The 24,260-nt window shown below is 38.4% G+C and overlaps 1 pseudogene; it reads left to right on the top strand.

Annotated features, from left to right (window-relative positions):
* The first annotated feature begins 15,695 nt into the window (after positions 1-15,695).
* On the top strand, positions 15,696-21,325 carry LOC146640186 (uncharacterized; annotated as a pseudogene).
* The last annotated feature ends 2,935 nt before the right edge of the window (positions 21,326-24,260 follow it).

Here is a 24,260-nt window from a genome sequence, read left to right as displayed (position 1 = left end):
CTTTCCTTTTGGGATGCATGACATTTAATTTGATTTGCCTTATGTTGTGTTGTTTTGTCATGTATCGCACACATTGTGGTTATTTTCATGTTCTATTGCTAAAATGTGCACTTTATATTAGGCCCATACTGAGTTATAACTTAAACAGACATATCTTTAAAAAAGGAAAGAAAAATGATGATGATGAGAGATGAACACTCTTAAAACAATTCATTACTCATTTTCCCTTTTAAAAAATGAATACTCCCCAAAAAGATTAACTGTGCTTCAAATCTGCTAAGTCCCGATTTGCTGTTTTGTCCTCAAGACATTTCTCTCCTCTGGTTGTAATCCGTCACTTTTTACAACTTTGTTCTTTCTGCCTGGATTCTCCACACACTGATGAACACTTAAACACCACCCCCACTGTTTGCAGCACTTTCCCTGCCAGTTTGACACCTTGCGATGTTTGTTAGCGTCTCTCCTCCAGGCTTTGTCTGGAAATAGCAATTTATTGTCAATACAAAATGAGGTTAAATAAATGAGAGAATATGCAGATGGCAGAAATTACCATCTTTGCTTTTATGTGTTCATAGATGTTTTCAAGTTGTGTGTTGGTGCATGCATATGTTACTTCCAAGACTTATCTATGGTAAATCCATGAATACTTACACTAAAAAACGTTGTCAGGTTGATTCCACTAAACTAAACCTTTGTTAAGCACCTACAGAAAAACGACTGAACAATGTTAGCAACTGTAACTAGGAGCAAGAAGCCTGTCAAGCATTCAGAAGAGTGTGCATGAACCTGAAAATTCTCAGTCACTGATGACTTTATTTACAGCTGAATCCAACAAAGAGCATTTAATCTCCTAATAGGTTTGTCAGGGTTAGGCTACTCCTTATGGAGTTTTCATCTGTTTCTGATAACCAGGCTGGAACAGAATACCTGGAGGTGAGTTGATTTTTAAAGCTAACTTTGACTTTCTGTGACTACTTTTGTTTAGCATGTGACTAAAATGCAACCAAGCCTCACCTTTTAGGGGTTCATTACTGACCTGGTGGATATGAAGAAATCAATTGTTCCAAAGGTAAGCAAACTTGAATACACAGACAGGCTGTATACCCATTTACCATGTGAGGTCCAAGGCCTGATGTTTCTGCAGTGATTCTTTGCAGAGCCCATGACGTAACCTACAAGTGGGTGATTACCAGGGACCAAGGAGCCAAGGACATACAGGCACTGATGTAATCTTAAAAAAAAAACGGTTTTACTATACCCCAAAAAGGCCAAAATTATTACAAAAATTCAAAATGACAAAAACAAACTATTTTAAGAACCAAGTGGGTCCATAAAAGAGGTTAACAAAACTCTACTCAACAAACTCACCTGCCCAAATGAGAAACAGCTCCAGTTATATAGCAAATGAATAAACCAATGTATACAGTGGTCCCTCATTTATCGCAGGAGTTACGTTCCAAAAAAACCCAGCGATAGGTGAAAGAAGCCAACTTAATTTTTTACAATTATTATAGATGTTTTAAAGCTGTAAAACCCCTCACTACACACTTTATACACTTTTCTCAGACAGACATGAACATTTTCACACTTTTCTCTCTTGTTTAAACTCTCAAAGTTCAAACCTAAGTCCAGTGTTATAGAATGAAACCAACAGCAGCTGCCTATTATGGTGAAAAACGTTTCATTGACATTGTTTTGTTTGTTGGGGAGAAAACTTACAAACATACAGTACTGCACTTCAGAGTCACACTGCTAGCGATCGAAGATTTATGTAAATTTGACAAGCTGAATGCGTTCTGTAACGTACAGGAGAAATGGGACGAGAACGAAATTGATTAAAAATGGTCTACAGCCAATCAGGACGCAGAGCACAATGAGCTGTTTAAAAAAATACAGCATGTAAAATGGCACAAATCTGTGAAAAGTGAACCGCTTTATAGCGAGGGACCACTGTACACCAAAGGTGAAAATTACAGAGATAACAGCTGACCCCCCACATGATCACAGTAGATGGTTCAGTCCATTTTATTGGCTTCCGTATTTAATGCAGCTTCACCCTCAGCCTTCTCTTTCACCCAAACCAGGAAGGACAGCCAGGTAACTTGAAAGAACAGAAATATAATTAATATAGCATATCCCCATATAAAATGACAAACAATGCAAAACAGATTCTATGCCACCACTCGGACTATCCGGTTGTTCAGTCTGACGTCACTAGCCGTGTCTGGGTCTAAACTCCGCTGCAGGTCCATATATCAAACGATCACTATGGCATTACTGAGAGTTGAAAAACTGTCTAAAGTCTTTCATCTTTAATAAAATGATCAGCGTTCTGCTCTACCAGGTGTAACAACTGAGTTTAACATCCAGGCATCCATGAAAACGGAATTTATGGCATTTAACGGAGTTAGAAGTTAGCAGGAAGTTAGCTCGCTAGCTTCTATCTAAATACAATATAGCATGTCCTGACTGCGGGGTTTTGGAAACAAATTAAAACGTACAGCTCTGTTATCACTTCCAGCATAAATGAAGACAGAAAACTAAACAGCAGTGACGTTTGTAGGGTTACTGAAGTTTGGCTAGCTGGTATATAATGATGTGCTACGTGACCGCTAGCGACACAGCTATGTTAGCATAATATAAACAAGCTAACTTTTTTCCCACTCGATAAAAGTTAACGTGAGTGTTCTCGGTGGTCAGGAACAAATGTAATCGCATGGCAGGATGCTGTAAAAGGACCAAACTTCAGCCAGGAGAACAACTGAGATAATCCATCCACAATACGAGGTTAGTCATTCATATACTGCTGCATGGGCTGGGCTGTAGTTACATCCTAAGGTTTTAAAAACTGAGCTTAAATAAATGATTAGTGGTAATAAAAGCCGAGGGAGGTCAACAGGGATCACTGACTGTTTTAGGAGCTTTTTGAGATTAAATAGAAGAAAATACATAACATTAAACATGTTAACAACACAAAAGCCATATTAAACGCAGACTACTTTAGGCCCGGAAGTAGGATTCGTCACGTCATCACTGAACAACCGGATAGCTCACTGCTGTCACGCATTACAGAGAAGCTCAAAGTTTTGAGCTGGTTAAATTATGATCACAGAAGCTTTATATTACCCAAGTACTTCAATTGTGTGGTTGCATGCAGTCATGACACTGATGTTCAGTTCAGTTTTATTTCTATAGTGGCCAATCACAACAACAGTAACCTCAACACACTTTTTATTGTGTGACCCTACAATGATAAATAAATTGCCAGAATTTATCACAACAAGCTTTTCCACTTTTTCTGCATTCCCTTGTGTCTATTCAGCAATCCCCCTCCAGGATTTTGCTGACATCTGTGAGCCCTTATATTGATTATTATTCCTAATACTGACATGAATGTATGTTATTCTCTCTGATTATTTCATGATATGCAGCAAAAAAGTAGCCAGAAATTGACAGAAGGAGCAGCACTGAACAGACCAGAGGTGGCAAAAGTACAGATTTTCTTTACTTAAGTAGAAGTACAGATACCTGGTTTAAAAATACTCCAGTAAAAGTTAAAGTACTGAAACAACTTCTTTCAAGTAAATGTCTGAAATGTACTTAACTTACTTAAGTCTGAAATGTAAGATAGTAAAAAGTAGCCAATTGTAAACAATTCTACCAACCATTTTGGTACAACAGTAACTGAACATTGTGCTATATTAATATAATAATAAAATAATATCAGTACATGAGAATAATAATATTATTTGAATCTATATTCCAATTCTGTATGTACTCAGCTTGAATTTGTTACAGTGAAAGATAATAAAAAATAATTCTGTTGCCTACGTTGTAGAGGTTGACTTTGACTCCACAACTAAACAGTGAAATAAACAGTCGGGGTTACAGTGGGATTCAGCAGGTGAGAGAACACTAATATTGGTTGTAGTGGCTCAGTGAGGGGAAAAGAATCACAACTCAACCTTCATTTCTAATGTGAGCTTCAGTAGATTTTCTTAGTGTGCAGGATGTGATCAGCTGACCTGCAGCTCTTTACACAACTTAATTCATCGAGACGTCAGTAGATGTTTCACAGCTGTGTTGGCTAATGTCCATCCCCTACACAGTTTATATGGTCTTTATTTAGACCGTTTACAGTTGGTATAAAGTTGAAATTCACTGAATGAGTCTGTGCATTATCAGCTTAAATGCAAATGAAACTCTGTTACACTTGTTGTAACCTAACATGTGCATCACAGCCACTGTGTCCCAGCACAGCTTTACTGTGAACTCACCACAGTACTGCAGCTAACTGGTTTATCCTACACAAAACTATCCAGTGTTTTCATGTAAAATTTCAATAACACAATAAAGTTAGTAATCGCTAATAGCACCTGGACTTTTAGCATTCAACACATTGTGTGACAAACTGCACACAAACAGTTTGTGTGTTGAGTTGGGCTGCGTTTGAAATGACTTGACACTTAAAAAAATCTCATTCCCTTCATGTTTCATCCTCTTCTCTAGTGCTAGCTAGATGCTGAGGACCACAGGCACAACTTATGCACACACGGCCCTCCTTACTGCCGAGTATAAACTATTGATGAACCTTAAGTAATGACCCTGTTCGGAAAATGTAAGTAGAGTAAAGTACAGATACCTTACAATTCTGTTTAAGTACAGTAATTAAGTAGTTGTACTTTGTTAATTACTACCTCTGGAACAGACCAATCACAGTAGTTGTGGGCTGCGTTGACGTGACATGCAGTTAAGCCTCTAGGGGGGTGCACGTCACATTTTATGTCCCAGGGCTCCAGATGGGTTAATGGTTACACTCATTTCTTTATCCTTTGCTTGCAAGGAGACAGATCTTCTTTTTATTTAAAAGTTATCTTAAGCAATAATTTTCCAGGCACATCTGCTTCACAGTACTCTTTTGTTCACTTTTGCATTAAGAAAGAATAAGGTGTCGGAGAAGAAGAAGTCGTTGCCTATTTATGTGCCGACACATAAGTCATTAAAAAGTGGTTGTACACATCAACGGATCATCATGAGAGATTAGAATTCAAGGGATCCTTCATGCTCATTGGCTAGCAACCTGTTAGTCACATGGTAGAGGATACCCTGCTTTATTGTCCTTTTGATGTTGGTGCCATAATTTTAAAATTTCTGGCCTTTTTACAGCTTTATTTGAAAGGGTACAGTGAAGAATGACAGGAAAAACATGCAGCAAATGGCCGCGTGTCAGACTCAAACCTAGGCGCTCTCAGACATGCAGTTTATGGTCACCTACTCATCCCAGTGGGTGCCATAATTTACAAAATAAACATCATACATTTAATATGACTTTCAACAAGCAGTTGAGACCGTCATTTCATCAGTTGCTAAACTCACAGAGTTATGGGGCCATTTTTCCTTCAACTTCCACTCTTGTCTATTACAAAGGATGAAGGTTTAAGGCATATTCACATTTAATCCCAGAAGCTACGTCCAGTTTTAAACACAGTTTCTCATATAAGCACACGTTGGTGATAGGAAGAGCTCCTAATCATCCTAGCTTGCCTAGTTCAATGCTTCATTATTGTTTTTGTTAAAAGGAACTTTATTATTATTTATAAAGAGTAATCGAAAGTCTCATTTCTATTTTATATATTTCTCATGCATAGTTTTATGGCTGTGTGAATACTTGTGTAAAACAGCAGAAATGAATGTGATTCCAAAAGAAATCTGGTGAGATGCAATATTGCATATTTTTCTTATGTGATTCATAACCAAAACCTTCAGTAACCCTGCCATGCAAAACATAAATAAATTAAAAAATCCTGTGTTTGTGCTGACTATGTACTGCTGCCAGGTTGTGGGGAGCCTCATTCTTATATTGGCAGTGGTATGTCTAATTATTTGACTAGTTCTTTATCCTGCTCAGCTCTGGGTACAATGAGTGGAATTTTTATATAGATAGATAGATTTTAAAATCTTTCTCTGTAAGGAGTGAAACGTGAAGATTTGCACAGCAAAGACACTTACCATTCTCTGAGGAGTCCACTCTGACATGTTGCAACTACCACCCTGACCTCCATTCACTGTGCTTTTAGTTGTGTCGTTTACCCGCTGCCTGCATCCACCTAAGTTTGAGTTTCAGACTCTGATGTCACTGTAGCCCCTGAAGGCTTTGTGTGTGTGTGTAATGTAAGTGTATGTGCAAGGGAAAATAGTATGTGTGCACTCAAGCTGTTCAGTGTCTCTATCTAGACTTCATTAGACAGTGATTTCTAATTTGCATCCAATGCTGGCCAGACTGATGCTTCTAGTTAATGTCATCTTGGTCAATTATATTTATATGCTTCCTATATTAAAATGGGATATTAAAATCTTTGGTAGCTCTGTGTATGTGTCTTTGTGCACATCTGTGTGTGCAGGTCAGCCATCACCACCGCAAGCTATAATGACTTCTTGCAACAAAACACCTTCATCAGGGTGCTGAACTCAAGGCCAATCAGGCGGCTAATGACGCCTGTGGCGTAACGAGGAGCCGAGTAACAGTGACAAACTCGCAGGGCGACTGACCTTGACAACTTTATTCCAGTTGCTACTTTCACATACACACCTACACATATACACTCGCATCTTAGTAGACTCTCGCTCAAGGCAGAGAGCTGGTGTCACGGAGACCTCCTCTTGCTACCTGGTTTGTTTCATATCAAGGGTTGGCCCCCAAAGATCCACTGCTGCTCTGGGTTTGTGTGTCTGCTGGCCCTGCAAGTCTCACTTATGCTGATATTTACATCTAGGGCTGCTCAATTAATCGAATTTTAATCACGATTACGATCTGGGCTTTCAACGATCATTAAAAATGACTGAGCCGATTATTAGCCCCTCCCTCATTTATCCGCGACACCTTAAAGGCCGGTCCGTGAAAATATTGTCGGGCATAAACCGGTCCGTGGCGCAAAAAAGGTTGGAGACCGCTGATTAAGAGGACCCGAGGGAAGCTCGGAAAGCTAAGCAGAAGTTATTTGGAGAGTGACTGCCGTTGGTTGAAAAGAGAGTTTAAAAAAAAAAACTTCAGTGGTGTTGCACACCATTTTATATTATTTTTTTAAAGTCATTGTTAACCCTTTAAAGCCGGTCAGAGCAGCACGCTCCGTTTTGCGTAACTATTTTTAAATCCCTGTAGAACCTGAACCGTGTAAGCTAGCGCAATAATTTGTTTTGCATATGAAACCGGAGGAGTTGTACTTACATCTGATGCCATCAGCTTGTCCTCGGTCACGGTTTCGTTCCACATATAGCTTTGCAAAAATTGCATAAAAAGCGCTTGCAGGAACAAAAACATAATATTCCAGAAACACGCTTTGCCGTTCCTATCAGCTGTTCGTAACACTTCCCACAGTGAAATGATGCACATGCTGTTTTCTTTGCAAATTTGCATCATAGGATTGTTTTTTGTTTTTCCTGCAGTATATAAAAATTGCTGTATCTCCAAAATAAAACTATGAAGACACTCAAAATAAATTTCCTGTGGTGGGAAACTATTTTTTGCAACTTTATTGTATTTAAAGTTTTGAGGGATAAACCTCTTAAATTTCTCCAAGTAGAAATATATGTAAACAAAACAAAAGCAATTTTCAATTTTTTTTGTAGTTTTTTGCACTTTTTGCAATTTATGTAATTACTATGGACTTAATGCATACATATTATTAAAATATGGGCTATAACAGTTGTATTGATGTATAGCAACTTGAAATGCTCCCACAAATGGCACTACAACATGTAAAAAAATAATATAAGCTCTGGTGGACTTGGTTCTATAGTAGGTCTTAAAGGGTTAAATAAATATCGTCAAATAATCGTGATCTCAATTTCAGTGAAAATAATCGTGATTATCATTTTTGCCATAATCGAGCAGCCCTATTTACATCATCTGTAAGGATCAACCAAAGACATTTATACGAAAATAGATTATATTATGTTGGAGTGTATAAACATTCCTGATCAAGATAACATTGTTACTTTGTCATTACAACAACATAAATAGAGCAAGAGATTGTTAGTTGACATGCCATTACATCATGACCCAAAGGTTTTGTGTTCTTATATAATCATTGGATAGAAGATTGATACTTTATTGATTCCACAAGGAAATTGTTTGTTACAGCAGCATGAGTAAAAAGAACAGTCTACAAAACAGCAACAACCATGATAAAAACATAGGAAAGTAAAAATGAAGTTTTTAGAAAGAAATTCAAATTGCATTAACCGGCATCTCTGGCACTGATACTGATCCCCCAGCAGACAACAGCAAAACAGATGGCACTACCGCAGACTGGTAGAAGATCTCTGACATTTTGCTGAATACATTAAAGGACCTGAGCTTCCTTAGAAAGTACATTCTGCTCATCCTGTGCTGGGAGGTTAGGGTTAGCATCTGTGTTGGTCCTCCAGTCCAGTCTGTCATTCAGGTAAACGCCCAGGTGCCCGTCCACTGTTTCTTCGCCCATGATGTTGATGGGCCTAGTCACAGCTTTTTCCACACCATCTATTTTGTCTTGCTGGCATTCAGAAGAAGGTGATTTCTTCTGGACCACTCCATGAAGTTCTCATTGGCTCCAACTCCTGCTCACCCTCAATACACCCAACCACTGCAGAGAGCTTCAGGTGGCATGTTTCACTGTTGTACTGGAAATCTGAGGAATGGAGACAGGACTGTGTAGTTTTTGATTTCTGATTAACTTTGTTGGTTTTATGATGACTTTCAGTTTAGTGATATTATTGTTTTAGGGTTCTGTCTTGATTGTCATCTCCCCAGTCTTTCCATGTTTTGCTATCTATGTCTTTATACTGTAGTAATTCTGTGTTCCTCCAAATCTGGTTTCTTTATGCTTAGCATTTGAGTTTCATGTTTCAAGGTGTACTTCTGTTTTAATTTAGTTTTGTGCCATTAAATTTAGCATTGTAATGGGTAAGTCCAGCAATTGTTGAAAATCCATGCCATTTAGGAAAACAGCACCAACTTTACAGACACCATGCTATTACAGTTTTTTCTGATGGCTTTAACCCTAACTGTGATTCTTATAGCACAATTCCTAAAATTATTAATACTTAAAGCAAAACCACTCACTGAGTTTGCAAAAACTAAAAGCACAAACACTGCTTTGCACTCAGTTTGCAATTTTGTAGCACACACTTTGCAAAACTGTAGGCACAATTCACTGCACAACACTCTTTTTGCAGAACTTTAAACACAACTCACTGCTTACACTCAATTACCAAATTTCCAACACACTCCTAGCAAAATTATACACATGTATGTGTAACCCAGTTCCTAAAATCATCTCAAACAAAAAGAGAAGAAAAATTAAAACATTTAATGTTCATTGTCCTGTTCTTACTGTCCCTGTTAATGAAAGTGAAATGAGATCAAAATATTTATTTAAACATAGAAGGAACGCAGATTATATATGATATGCTCTGGTCAAACAAGGGTTAAGTTTTCTCAGAGGGTTGATGAGCTCTGATGAGAGCCTATTGTTTTATTCCACTCCTCGCATGTCAGCCAATCGGTGAAGCTCTAGGCAGCTCTTGTCCCTCCTTAGTACCAGCTCCCAAGTTTTCAGTCTCTTGCTTCTACAGCCGAACAGAGCAGACGGACTAAAACTTTTGTTATCGGTAAGCTGGAGAAAGTAACCTCTAACGAGTTAAAAAAAAATACGATCTAAACTGATATTTTTCACAAATTATGTATTTGCACTTGTTGTTGTCAAGGGCAGAGCGAAACCGGAAGGTTTACTGAGCTGTGGCTCCACGTAAATGCTGAGCATCCACTCGACGGCGGTAAGCTAAATGTGGCTAATCAGACACGTGATGTGTGGAGTGTGGGTACAGTTGTTCGATGTCTCTGAAACGCACTGTTGTTATGCTAGTTAGATCATTAACTAAGTCATTAACATGTGAAAAGCTGTAAATTGTTAAAGCAGCTAAAAATAACTTTGAGAGATAATTGTAAGCAGACTTTAACCTGCTTCCTGTTTAAATTTTGATGTCAATCAGTTGTTTTACAATACTCAGTATTGAACACTTGGAGGTAATTTTTAGTGTATTTCCACTTGTACTAGTAGGCCTATGGTACAAGCGGAATTAAGCACGTCTATTTTAATACTCCTATTTGTGGACTGAGTCCTTGTGTTTACGTGTTATTGAAATTGATTATTTGCACTTTGTTCAATTTCTGATAAGCATTTGCATATTATTCCATTTCTTAAAAGGGGTAATATGCTTATTTATTTGTGATTAGATATATATGTACAGTGAGTTATTTTGATGGATGTAATTAATGTTTACAATGAAAGTGAATCATATGGTGACTATAATTCCTGAATGTTTGCAACCTTGTAGATAGTCTTTAATGTTACTGCAGGTTACAAATAAGTATTGAACCTTGATACTGTGAAATTTTGGATATTGATACTTTGGCCTTTGAAACTTGATATTTTAATGTTGTACAACATGACTGAGTTGATGATGATTGAATTGATGATAGCTGATCTGAATAGTAGTTACTGCACTGTGACACTACCTTAGGTTAATTTGTGAGAGTCATCCTTAAAGGGTACGTGACATATATTTGGCCATTGTTTATAGGTCAGGTTTTTATATGGGACGAATCCAAAGACCAGGTCAGCAATTCCAGAACCCAGAGTGTTCCAGTGTTCACTGGATGGCGAGCCAACCCAAGATCCTAGGAGACGATATACATATACACGCACACTCATTTGCACATTGATGGACTACAATCCTCTACTGTACAAGTAGTACGGTAGGACAGACAATCACCCACACACTCCTTGTCGGACGAATTCTATTGGAATACACCTGTTTGTCACGGGCCCCACCGGTACCATTTGGACTTAAAGACTAATTCTTTTACTTGTGTGCACAAATTTTATTTAACTCTATTTTTTTTGCTACTTTGGGGGAAATTTATATACTTGACATTCTGTTAAAACCTGTTGTGATACTGTGTTGTTTACAAATTTATTTTACAAGGCTTAACATCACTAAAGTATTTTTAAAAGCCACACAACTGTGTTTGTCTGGTTTCTCTGCCATTCGTGTGCCAGAGCTCTAAGAGTCGTTCTCAGTCTTCTGATACTAGCCCAAATTACTTAGTACCTTAGTAATTATCCATTGGTACTTTATGTAACTCCACGTAAGTGCTACATATGGCTATCATTAACACTATTTTGCCAACTGTCTGGCACACTGTCACATGTGAAAACTGTTTTAGATAATTAGTCCACTTTGCAATCAGTCTAAGCACTATAAACAGGCCACAGGTAAGCTGTCTATGTGGAGTACAATGGAAGGAGCAGTAAGAGTGAGAAGAGTGAGAATCAGAGGAGGCCGAGGGAGAGGATGTGGAGGTGAAGAAGTTGGAGGAAGAGGACGTGGAGGTGAAGAAGCAAGAGGGTTAGAGGAAGTTAGAGGAAGAGGACAAGGAGGAGCAAGAAGAGGACAAGGAGGAGAAAGAGGAAGGGTAAGAAAAGTAAGAAACAGAATAACTGATGACATCAGAGCTACAATAGTGGACCATGTCATCAACCATGGGATGACCCTGAGGGAAGCTGGCCAACGGGTTCAGCCTAAACTGAGCCGCTACACTGTGGCAAGTATCATTAGGACATTTCGAAATGAGAATCGGTAAGGACTTCGTAGCACTGCCATACTCTAATGAGAAACACAACAGTACCATACATGCAAAAATACCGAAATTGTTACTTTACAGAATTGCTAGACGTCCAGATGTTGGGGGCAGAGGCAGAATGTTCACTTCAGAGCAAGAGACCCATATAGTGAACATGGTGATTGCCAATAATGCAATAAGACTGCGCGAAATACAGCAGCGCATAATTGATAATGACACCATCTTTCAAAATATGCGCAGTGCAAGCATTTCTGCACTAAGTCGTGTACTTGCGCGCCACAGAATAAGAATGAAGCAAATTTACAGAGTTCCTTTCGAGAGAAACACAGAACGTGTAAAGCAACTGCGATATGACTATGTGCAGGTAAACTAGTGTCATTGGTTCTGAATTTGGAAGTGCATACTGTAGTACTGTGCATGGGCCCGATGTGTTGCATTTTTTTTTGTCTTGTCCAGAGAGTGATGGAACTAGAAGCAGATGCAATGGGACATGAGCTACTTTTTGTAGATGAGGCCGGTTGTAACCTCAGTAAAACCAGGAGACGTGGTAGGAACATTATTGGACACCGTGCCATCATCAATGTCCCAGGACAACGTGGTGGTAACATAACCATGTGTGCAGCTATAAGCCAAAATGGGGTTGTTCACCATCATGCAACCATAGGCCCATACAACACTGCACACATTATTGCATTCTTGGACACCTTGCATGACATGCTCACTGTTCAGAGACCAGAGCAGACCCGATATGTCATCATATGGGACAATGTTAGTTTCCATGGGGCTGCTTTGGTCCGCAACTGGTTTACAGACCAGCCATCCTTCATGGCACTAAACCTCCCTCCATACTCTCCATTCTTAAATCCCATCGAGGAGTTCTCTGCCTGGCGCTGGAAAGTGTACGACCGTCATCCTCATCAACAGGTAGCCCTTTTACAGGCAATGGAGGAGGCATGTGGAGATATTGACCAGGCATCATGTCAGGCCTGGATTCATTCAAGGAGATATTTTCCCCTTGGACTGAAGGATATCGCATGCGATGTGGACGAAATTTTGTGGCCGGACCCAGAAAGACGACATGATGTAGGCTGATTGTCTTTTTTTTCCTTTTTTTTGTGAAATTCCTATTTTGTGTTCTGACTTTGTCTTAGTTTTGATGAGTGTGAATAAACACCAATACTTGAAGTTTGGATCCTTGTATGTTTACATGATACTATGACAAAAGTGTGACCTCAAATTGACATCTATAGACAGAGAAAGCAAAAGCCAGATGTGTTTGGTATTCATACCATCAGTGTGCAGTTGGCGCATTGTGTGCTTAGTAGATGATGGCTTGTGTATACTGTTTGATACGAAAACACCATTTTTACGAAGGTGTGAAGAGTTAACCCTTTAAGACCTACCATAGAACCAAGTCCACCAGAGCTTATATTATATTTTTACATGGTGTGGTGCCATTTTTGGGAGCATTTCAAGTTGCTATACATCAATACAACCATTATAGTCCAAATTTTAATAATATGTATGCATTAAGTGCATAGAAATTACATAAATTGCAAGAAAGTGCAATAAACTACAAAAAAATTGAAAATCGTTTTTGTTTTTTTAACATATATGTCTAGTTAGAGAAATTTAAGAGGCTTATCCCTCAAAACTGTAAATGCAAAAAAGTTGCACAAAATAGTTTCCCACCACAGGAAATTTATTTTGAGTGTCTTTATAGTTTTATTTTTAAAATACACCAATTTTCATATACTGCAGGAAAAACGAAAATAAATATTATAGTGCAAATTTGCAAAAAAAGCAGTATATGCATCAAAATAAACTATTTCCAGCAGTGCAATTTTAGTTCTAAGTATCCCAGAAACAACACAGAAAGTCATAAAGTCAAACATAACTTTTAAAAACACCAGTATAGGCTCGTGAGACCCTGATGGTAAAAAACTACATTTCCGCGAAAATGACGTCACTTCCGGTTTCGGGCAGGTAATGGCGGACATGCGAAAGTTCGCGCTGACATCTATTCCAACATAGGAAGTGTTACGAACAGCTGATCAGATCGGCAAAGCCTGTTGCTGGAATATTATGTTTTTGTTCCTGCAAGCGTTTTTTATGCAGTTTTTGCAAAGCTATATGTGGAAGGAAACTGTGACCTAGGACAAGCTGAGTGGATAAGATGTAAGTACAACTTCTCCAGTTTCATATGCAAACAAAATTATTGCGCTAGCTTATGTGGTTGCAGTTCTTCCGGGATTTAAAAATTGTTACGCAAAACAGAGCGTGCCCGCTCCGACCGGTTTTAAAGGGTTAATCTAGCTGTGTTCGCTTTTGCAAGAGAACTACAATGTTTTGATAATTGGGTGACAGGTTTTCTTATTTGTGTGTAGAGTTTTGCAAAAATAGCCAATAGTTACAAAAAACGTGCTTAAGCAATCAGAAAAAACTGTAATAAAAAAGAACAAACAAAAACATTCCAATGATCACATTGCTACGCAAAATTTGATGAGATTTGGTTACCTTAATGCCAAAAGGATAATTCAGGAGACTCATATGTAAGTTGTAGGACTATTTATATGGTTTTACTTGGTACCAGGAAGAAACTGCACAACCACACAGAGCCACAATAATTCTGAGGCTGTCCTTCTAGTATTTGCTTACTTTAAGTCCAATCCAACTTAATTTATAGAGCACTTTGAAAACAACATGGTTGACCAAAGTACTTCCCAAAGAATGATGATAAAAGTTAAAAATAAATACTAAAACATGAATAAAACAGACAATAAAATTAACAAAATAAAGAAGATTAAAAGTGACAAAAAACTGACTAATACGGATTAGAAGCTGACTGGTGCTACACCTAAACTGCCTTGAAGAAAAGGTGTGTTTTTAAAAGTGATTTAAAAATCTCAAGTGTAGGGGTCAGCCTAATATGGACAACTTATACCATAATTCGGGGGCCACAACAGCAAAAGCTCGGTCCCCCCAGTGTTTCAGTCTCCACGTGGGGACAGCTAAGAGCGACTGGTCAGTTAATCTGAGAGAAGTATGTGCTCATGCATGTCCCTGTCTGCAGGCGAGCAGCATTCTCGACCATTTGTAAGCGGGATAGTGAGGCCTGATCAATACCAACAATAATCAAGGCGAGTGGTCACAAATGCATGTAAAACTCTCTCAAAAAGTCAGAAAAAGAGATGAAAGGTTTGACTGACTCAGCTGAAAAAAAGCTGTTTCTCACCACTAGGTGCTTGGTTGTAGGTAGAGAGAAGAAAAAAAAGCAACATACACAGTGCAATGGTGTTCTTTATGCTGGGTGCATGCAAGAAACCCTTCACAGACTTGTATTCAGAATGTGATTACTGACTCAGCATACCTGCCAATCAAAGCAGCCATCGCTATCATTATACTGCTAACTTAAAAGTAGCCATCTAAATGAACCAAAGTACAAAAAAAAAAAGAAAAAAAAAAGAACTGTTTACCATAAATTCATTTCATTTGCATGCCCAGTAAATATTATATATATTTTGCAATCAAATCCTGAATATATAGAATGATTGTCTGAATACATGAATATATGGAATGAAACTTGAATACATAGAATGAACTTCTGAATATATAAAATGAAACTAGAAAATATGGAATGAAACTTGAATGCATAAAATGAAACTTGAATGCATAGAATGAAACTTGAATGCATAGAATGAAACTAGAATATATGCAATGAAACTTGAATACATATAATGAAACTAGAATATATGCAATGAAACTTGAATATATGGAATGAAACATGAATACAAAGAATGAAACTTGAATATATGGAATGAAACATGAATAAAATGAAACTTGAATATATGGGATGAAACTTGAATATATGGGATGATCTTCTGAATATATGGGATGATCTTCTGAATATATGGAATGATCTTCTGAATATATGGAATGACACTTGACGTCACGGGGGTACTTGTGCCATCTAGTGCTTTCCTTGTTTGTAGCTGCGAGGAGTGCCAGTATGAGCCAGTCCACACGGAATCTTGCGGTTCAAATTCTAAGTAATGAGGAGCTAATTAACACCCTGGCAAATGCATGTTCTGGCCAACCTAATATTAGTACTAGTATACCGCATCGTACTACTGATGAAGAAATTTATTCACTGTTTTATCGTGGAAGACCAAATGCAGTGAACCTCACTGGTCAGATAGCACCTGGTTATCCAGCTAACCTTATGGAGAACACGCCTTCCACATTACAGGAGTCCCCCACAACGGGTCCCATCTACAATCTTAGACCTTTTACTCGAAAGGGCCCAAGGCAGAAGAGGTAAGAACAGAACTAAATGCATTGAAATTACTAGTGGAAGGTTAGTAATTGCCCATAGGTTTCATTTGCTCAACGAAGCTAAGTAAACAAAAATATTACAAAAAACAAAACAAAAAAACTGTTCAATAGACTGACAGCATGTCGATGTGGAGACTAAACTGTGCACAACAGTTAATTTGTTTAATTGTGGAAACATGCGATTTCACACCCCGTAAGCTTAATCTGCAAACATTTTGTAAAAGCAAAGCACATCATTCAGTTGTTACAATACATTTTTTGGCAATATATAATTTAATGAAACTTTTTTTAAAGCAACAAAATGTATAATTTAAGAGATTTTTTTTATGTGGTTAAGTTGTTAAGTTTCTTCACCCACCCATCCCACTATCTTCCATCATGTATCCATCAATTAATCCATCCATTCTCTTCCACTTAGCCAATTCAGGATTCCAACAGCCTATACTAGGTACCATGAGGCTAGAGGGTGTTTATTAATGCAAATTGGACATGTGTACAGCATGGTGTTTTTTGTTTTTTTTTTTAATTAAATGTACTTCATTGATCAGAGAAGTGTGAGTATATTACATGCAGAAATGTTTACTTTGCCTTTATCCTCTATTAGGTTTCCAGCACAGCTAAGCAGGTCACATTCTGTGGCTCAGTCTTTCACCAAAGAAGCGATTCTCTTGCCAGACCATCTTACTGCACATGTGCCAAGGCGTAACAAAAACGCTTGGCTTTTTGAAAATGGACATATAAAATATGCACTGGAGTTTAGCTGTGACTGGGACTCAAAGTAATGCAGCCAATAAGGACTGCCTTCCAGCCAGTTGTGGAAGGATGCAGGTAAGCTTTAGATCCTTTTTCATAAAAAGATTTGTTTTTGTTACTTAGATTATTAAAGGTCAACTTTGGGTATTTCCAAAAATGATCTGGAAGCACTGATCAGATGACTGGATTGATATCTTTTAGAGTTAACAAAAATGAAACCTTTTAATGTACTGTATTGTATTGTAGTCTGTTAGCCTTAACAAAACTTTCATATACACTGTTTTCTTCTTCCCTAGGCTACAGATTTTGCTGGCATGCCACACCAAACTAGTTGAGCCATCACTCACTTCCAAACAGACTTTGAATGGAGACCTTCAAAGGTTAAACTACTGTTCTTTGTGTTGTCACAGTTGAAATTTTTAAAGAAGTTACCTCAGCCATTCCCATTGTTAACACACAGTCCATGTCTGTTGATGATGAGGTCATCTGGTGTGTTGCTACCCAAGATGTTTGTACTGTTGAATCTTCCATCTCTGCTGACACCCTCAAAATGTCCACCAATCCTTCTGTCATTGCTACTGATGAGGATAAGCCTTACTCCAGTGGAACATCTGCCAGACAGCACACCTGGCTTATCAGTGGGTTCTTCTGCCAGTGTTACTGGTGACACACGTGTCTTCTCTAGTAACACCTCCAGTGTGTCCAAAGGACCTACCCAGCCTACAGGTATGTGTTTTGTACATGTTTGTATCTTTTAATCTTTTGAGCTATATTGTGCAAAAGTCATGAGCCACCCCTCCTTTCTTTGTATTTTGCTGGGAAAAAAAGGAAATAAGTGCATTGATTTACTGCAGTCTACAAAATGATGTCTACAAACAGACATGGAAGCACAGTACATTAGGGTAGAACAAAACTTGTAGAATTTTAATGAGCTTAAAATTCAAAATGTGATATGAGCTACTTTAGGCTTCAACACAGCTTGAACTCTCTTAAGCAAGCTTTCCTGATGGTGATGTCTTCTTTTTATTGAATTTCTTTAAGCATGGTTCAGGAAAAGTTTTCCAGGCTTTTTGTTCTGTTCTCTGTCAAGATGATCCCACAAAACTTTAATAATGCTGAGGCCAATAAATAATTTACAAAACATTCTGGCTTTGCAGTACATATCTTGGCCTGTTTGAGGAAGAATACCTGTCAGATGACCCCGACCTCCAAGAAGCCATTTCAACGTCTTTAGACTCAAGTGCAAGTGAAAGGTCAGTACAACAAAAACTTTTACTTGTCATGTTGAAAGGTCAACATATTAACCATTATTTGATATTTGTTGCAGAAAAGGAGTCACCGGTTGTCTAGTTTTGAATTAGTTTGAATAAGCAAACTACAACCTGCAATTTCTGTTGTCCTTTGAAGATTACCAAGGCTATCAAATTAATTATATTTTATTTGATATATGTTTTGGTTTATGTTCACTTTTTTTGAATGGAGGTTGGTTGTCAGTGTTGGATCTTGTTTTTTTCATGTTCTACTTGTATTTATACTATTTATAAATACTAGTGTATTTATGACAAGATAAAAATTTAAACTTATCTTTTTTCCATTATCACAAATATTCTTGATTTGTATCTCTTTTATGATAAATATCAATTACAGTCTTAAGGATGGTACATCATTATTCTGTTGGTGGGTTATTGCCATTGAGACTAGCATATTTCTTTACTGTGTGTGTGTGTGTGTGTGTGTGTGTGTGTTTCAGTGACGTCCAGAGCTTAGAGAGAATCTTGGAGCAGATTGTTACTTATTGAGTAAATAATGACAGCACTACACACTTCAACATCATAAGGCGAAATGTGTGGGATGGAGCATCCAGAGCCACGGGCACATGGGCAGATCCAATTTTTCACCAGAGAAAAAAATATTTGTGAAGTTTACTGCTGACTATGGAATATCTGAGGGTGCTGTTGACAATGGAGGACCTACTCGGGAGTTCTTCGACTTTGCCTCCGTGAAGTCAAGGACAAGCTTGGCATCTTTGAAGGTCCACCCAATGCTAAAGTTCTTACGTGCAACTCTAAAGGTGCTTATGATTTAATTAATTGTTGCCATTTGATTTATTTTACATCAATACATTATACATCAATTGGTTTGTGATTACATGTACGAGTTTAGTATCTCATACAGTTAACTAAACACATTTTTTTGGCAATGATAGAATTTTTGTACTACCATCTCTGCTTTGATTGAAAGGTTTGAAACAGTACTGCATATTTAGAAATTCTGGCCATTTTTATACATGCTCTCTCATTTTCAAATGTGATTTCAGTTTGACTTCAGTGTATTAACTAGAGATGGACCGATCCGATATTACGTATCGGTATCGGTCTGATACTGACCTAAATTACTGGATCGGAAAAATAAAAAATGTAATCCGATCCATTAAATATCACGAAAGCACCTCACAAAACTTGCAACACGCCGTAACTCACCTCAGAACGTTAGCACGTCGGAGCAGTATGCATCATGTGATAGAGCGGCTGTGGCATGCGGGACCTGTGGTCTGGATAGCATGTGGAGCTTCGCTAGCAACCCGGCATTTCATCTCCGACAAAGTTATCCCGAGAGAAGTAAAGCAAGTGTGTAAGTCCATCTCTGAATGTTTGTAAAGCATTCCTGCGTTAAGCTTAACAAGCGACTGCCTCTTCTTGCTGCTACTTCAATCATGAAACTGCTTAATGATCAGCTGATCGGCTTTTCTGTCGCGACTCTGTCTCTCTTCTTTGTTTTTGGCCCACTTTGCACCAGAAAGAGGAAACCGGCGGCTGAACAACAGCAACACGTTTAAGCTTGATAAGCTGTTGTTAGAATTTATTTAATCTTACTTTCTACACCAGGATCCTTTTCTACGCAACTGACGGCTGGTAACTGTGCAGGGGCGGATCTAGCAAAGTTTAGCCAGGGGGGCCGATAGGGCATTAACAGGGAAAAGGGGCACAAAGACGTACTTTTCTTTCTTATTCTCATTTAAAATCAGAATCAGAATACTTTATTCATCCCGAGGGAAATTAGGGTTACAGCAGGCAGCACGCTAATGGTGCATGCGCACTTACAAAGGAACCTTCTGACCAACTTTACACAAACATCACATTGGGCAGACATGCCAGAAGGTAGGCTGATAGGAAAAAAACAACGAAAATACACTACATGAGGTAAGAGGAGGAGAAAAAAACTATGAAATATTTGTTTTTTGCATACAGGTATAACAGAATAGCTTTAGTGTAGTTGTTGTTTTAAACTTGAGTATGAACTTATACAAAATGCAGCAAGATATTTAAAAAAAACAGTTTTGTTGATTAAAAAAAAAAAAAACACTATATCGGATTCATATCGGTATCGGCAGATATCCAAATTTATGATATCGGTATCGGACATAAAAAAGTGGTATCGTGCTATCTCTAGTATTAACAAGATAAATAACAGGATAAATAGGAGGATAACTAAATAAATAAATTATTACCAATCCTGTGTACTGAGTACAAATAATAGGCTATTTCTGCATCCATGTACGCTTAATATGTTGTGGTCTCCACTAAATTCTTTTTTGACATTATGGTTTCACTGCAGCTTATGGGGATAGGTTAATTGGATAATCCAAATTGCCACTAGGTGTGAATTTGCGAGTGAATGTGAGCGCGAATGGTTGTCTGTCCCTGTGTGTTGGCCCTGCGACAGACTGGCGACCTGTCCAGGGTGTACCCCGCCTCTCGCCCTATGACAGCTGGGATAGGCTCAAGCGCCCCCCCGCGACCCTGAAAAAAGGATAAGCGGAAGTGAATGGATGAATGGATGGATGGTTTCACTGTATAGACTATATTAGCTTCAGGTGTGCCTTTCAAATTAAAGCTTAATTTTAAAAATATACATGTTTCACTTTTGCTTTAATCTTTTGGTAATTTAATGTATTTGTACACCAGTAGTCTTAGTCAGAATCTCATTTTCATCTTGTATTTTTCTATCTTATAGTTGAAAATGATGTCTCTTTGGAAGTGTTGAGGGAGATTAAAAATGCTCCAAAAGCTCCAACAGCACAAACATAGCACAGAGGTCCAGTTTAGCTGAAGCTACAACCACTTGTGTCACCTGTCAGTCAGAGAGGCCACAAAGAGGCTTCTGGAGGAGGTAAAACAGCTACGCCTCCAAAATGCCGAGAAGGACAGACGGATCATGGATCTCGAGCGGCGGGTGGATGAGCTGGAGCAGTACACCCGTACGAACGACGTGGTCATCAGCCGTATTAAAATCGAGCGCGCGGTGGCCGGGAACATCGGGGAGCCCAGCGACGAGGAGACCCGCTCGGTGGAGCAACAGGTGGCGTCCTTCCTCCAAAGCAAGGGAATAGAGATGGACCTGGAGCACATAGAAGCATGTCACTCACTGCCCAGGAGGAGTGACAGACCGCCGGCCGTCGTAATGAGATTTGTCAATCGGAAGAACAAGGTCGCACTGCTGAAACGAGGACGCAAACGAAAGGCACGGACGTTTTCATTAATGAGCATCTGACACGAAAAAACGCAGACATCGCGAGGAAGGCAAGGCAACTGAAGAAGAATGGTAAAATACAACATACATGGGTAACAAACTGTAAGATTTTCATTAAGCTAAACGGGACACCAGAAGAGGCAAAAGTACTGATAGTGAGGAACATGGAGGATCTGGACAAGTATAACTGACACCAATGTATCAATTACACCAGGAAATGACATGGACACGTTGAAATTAATTCAACAGAAAGTAATTGATCTAGATTGTGAATATAAGGAGCATAATATAATAGATCCAGAAATAGATTCTGAAAGTAACTTTCTCTCTATTTTTGTTAAAAACTGTAATTATTTCACTCAGGAACAATATGAAAAAGAAATTAACCTAGACGGGAAGCTCTCATTAATTCACTTTAACAGCAGAAGTATGTACTCTAATTTTGATTTCATTAAGGACTATTTGCAACAATTTTTTCGCCCCTTTAGTGTTATAGCCATCACTGAAACTTGGTTCAATGTCGATAAAGAAATAGATTTATGTTTGAATGGATATGATTTAAAATACATGAATAGATTAAATAAGGCGGGCGGTGGGGTTGCTATATATGTTCATAACTCTATAAAATATAATGTTGTAACAACTATGTCTATGGCTATTGATGGAATTTTGGAATGTTTGACTATTGAGATTATGAATGAAAAAAAAAAGAGAAATGTTATAATAAGTTGCATATATCGGACACCCAGTTCAAGTATTGACACTTTTAATGAATGGATAGAAAAAACGTTCGCTTCGGTGAACCAAAAAATTACTATTTATCTGTGGTGATTTTAATATTGATTTGCTAAATCCAACAAGGTAAAAGCCATTGATGACTTTACTGACACGATGTACAGCTTATCACTATATCCAACAATAACAAAGCCAAGCAGAATAACATCCCATAGCGCCACTATTATTGACAATATTTTTACTAATGTCATGGATTTCCAAATTAATAGTGGTCTGCTTGTCTGTGATATAACTGACCACTTACCAGTTTTTACTTTGTGTGACTGTGATTTAAAAAAAAAAAAAAAAAAAAAAAAAAAAAAAAAAATAGATACCAAGATCATGATAGCAAAGCGAACAATAAATGAAGAAGCAATTCATGCCTTCAATTTCGATTTAGCACAACAAGATTGGAGTTCGGTGTGAAGAGTCAGATGAGGACAAGGCTTATGATAATTTTCTAGATATTTTTACTATGTGGTACAATAAACATTGTCCTGTAAACGAACACATGACAAAGAAAAGATAAAAAGTCCTTGGCTCACAAAAGGAATTATTAATGCTTGCAAAAAGAAAAACAATCTGTATAAACAGTTTATCAAAGTAAAAACAAAAGTGGAACAAAGATATAAAGCATATAGAAATAAATTGACTGCTATTATAAGAACGAGCAAACAACTTTATTATAGAAGATTATATGGAAATAAAAATATAAAAGGAACTTGGCATGTGTTAAACAACTTAATTAAACAAGGATCTTCTGGAACATCATATCCTGAATATTTTACTGATGCAAATGGTGAAAATCACAACATGAGTAATATTGTCGATGGGTTCAATAAATTCTTCATAAATGTTGGCCCTGAACTAGCAGCGGACATCCCGTGTCATAAAAATGAAAATATCAGTAATATAAAATCAAATCCCTTTTCACTGTTCCTCTCAGCTACAAATGAGCAAGAACTAATAAATATCACATTAAAATGTAAACGTAAGTCTTCAATGGATTATCAAAACATAAATATGTCTGTAGTTAAACAGGTTATTCTGAATATTGCTAGTCCCTTAACATATATCTGTAATTTATCATTTCAGTCCGGTTGTTTTCAAAAAGTATCATGGTCCCCGTGCCCCGCTGGTCAATCCTCTATTGGGCAATATGTTTGTGGTTTGTTTGCTCTCTCTCTCACTCTCTCTCGCCACGGCGATGCTCACTGCGGGCTCCCGCTGCTGGCCCACACACCTGCTCATCACCACACCGGCCGCTGATCCCAGCTGATTACTGCACTACTTAGATGGCGAGTCTGCACTAGTCTTCGCTGGATCGTTGAGCTATCAGTGTCAGTTAGACTTGTGTTTCTGCTAACCTGTACTTTGAGAATTTCTTATAATTATCCTGCTAACCCGACGTTTTGTGTGTAGATCGTTTTTGGAACCCGATGCGGAGAGGAGTGATTGAGGGGGAACGTTTTTGTACAGAAAGTGTGGAACACCCTTCTCCCAACCCTGTTTCCCACGGACCCTGGCGACCCGGACCCGTTTCCCCTGCACGTTGTATATAGCCACTTGGTGTATGTGTTCACTGTAAATAAACGCACTGTCCTTCGCTTAAAGGAAAACCCTGGCCTGCGCCTCTTTCGGAAACCTTATCAAAAAAAAAAAAAAAAAAATTGCGAAAGTAATACCACTATATAAAAGTAATGACAAACACAGTTTTACCAATTATAGGCCTATTTCTCTACTGCCTCAATTCTCAAAAATTCTAGAAAAACTTTTTAATTCCATCCATCCATCCATTCGCTTCCGCTTATCCTTTTCAGGGTCGCGGGGGGCGCTGGAGCCTATCCCAGCTGTCATAGGGCGAGAGGCGGGGTACACCCTGGACAGGTCGCCAGTCTGTCGCAGGGCCAACACACAGGGACAGACAACCAGTCGCACTCACATTCATTCGCACATTCACACCTAGTGACAATTTGGATTATCCAATTAACCTATCCCCACAAGCTGCATGTCTTTGGACGGTGGGAGGAAGCCGGAGTACCCGGAGGGAACCCACGCAAACACGGGGAGAACATGCAAACTCCACACAGAAAGACCCCGGCCTGATGTTGGAATTGAACTCAGGACCTTCTTGCTGTGCGGCAACAGTGCTAACCACCGTGCCACTTTTTAATTCAAGATT

The sequence above is a fragment of the Diplotaxodon limnothrissa genome, linkage group LG1, assembly GCF_057381915.1.
Source record: "Diplotaxodon limnothrissa isolate DT_005_m linkage group LG1, D_limnothrissa_male_GT1.1, whole genome shotgun sequence".
Lineage (NCBI taxonomy): Eukaryota > Metazoa > Chordata > Actinopteri > Cichliformes > Cichlidae > Diplotaxodon > Diplotaxodon limnothrissa.
This window is presented reverse-complemented; position numbering and strand designations above follow the sequence as displayed.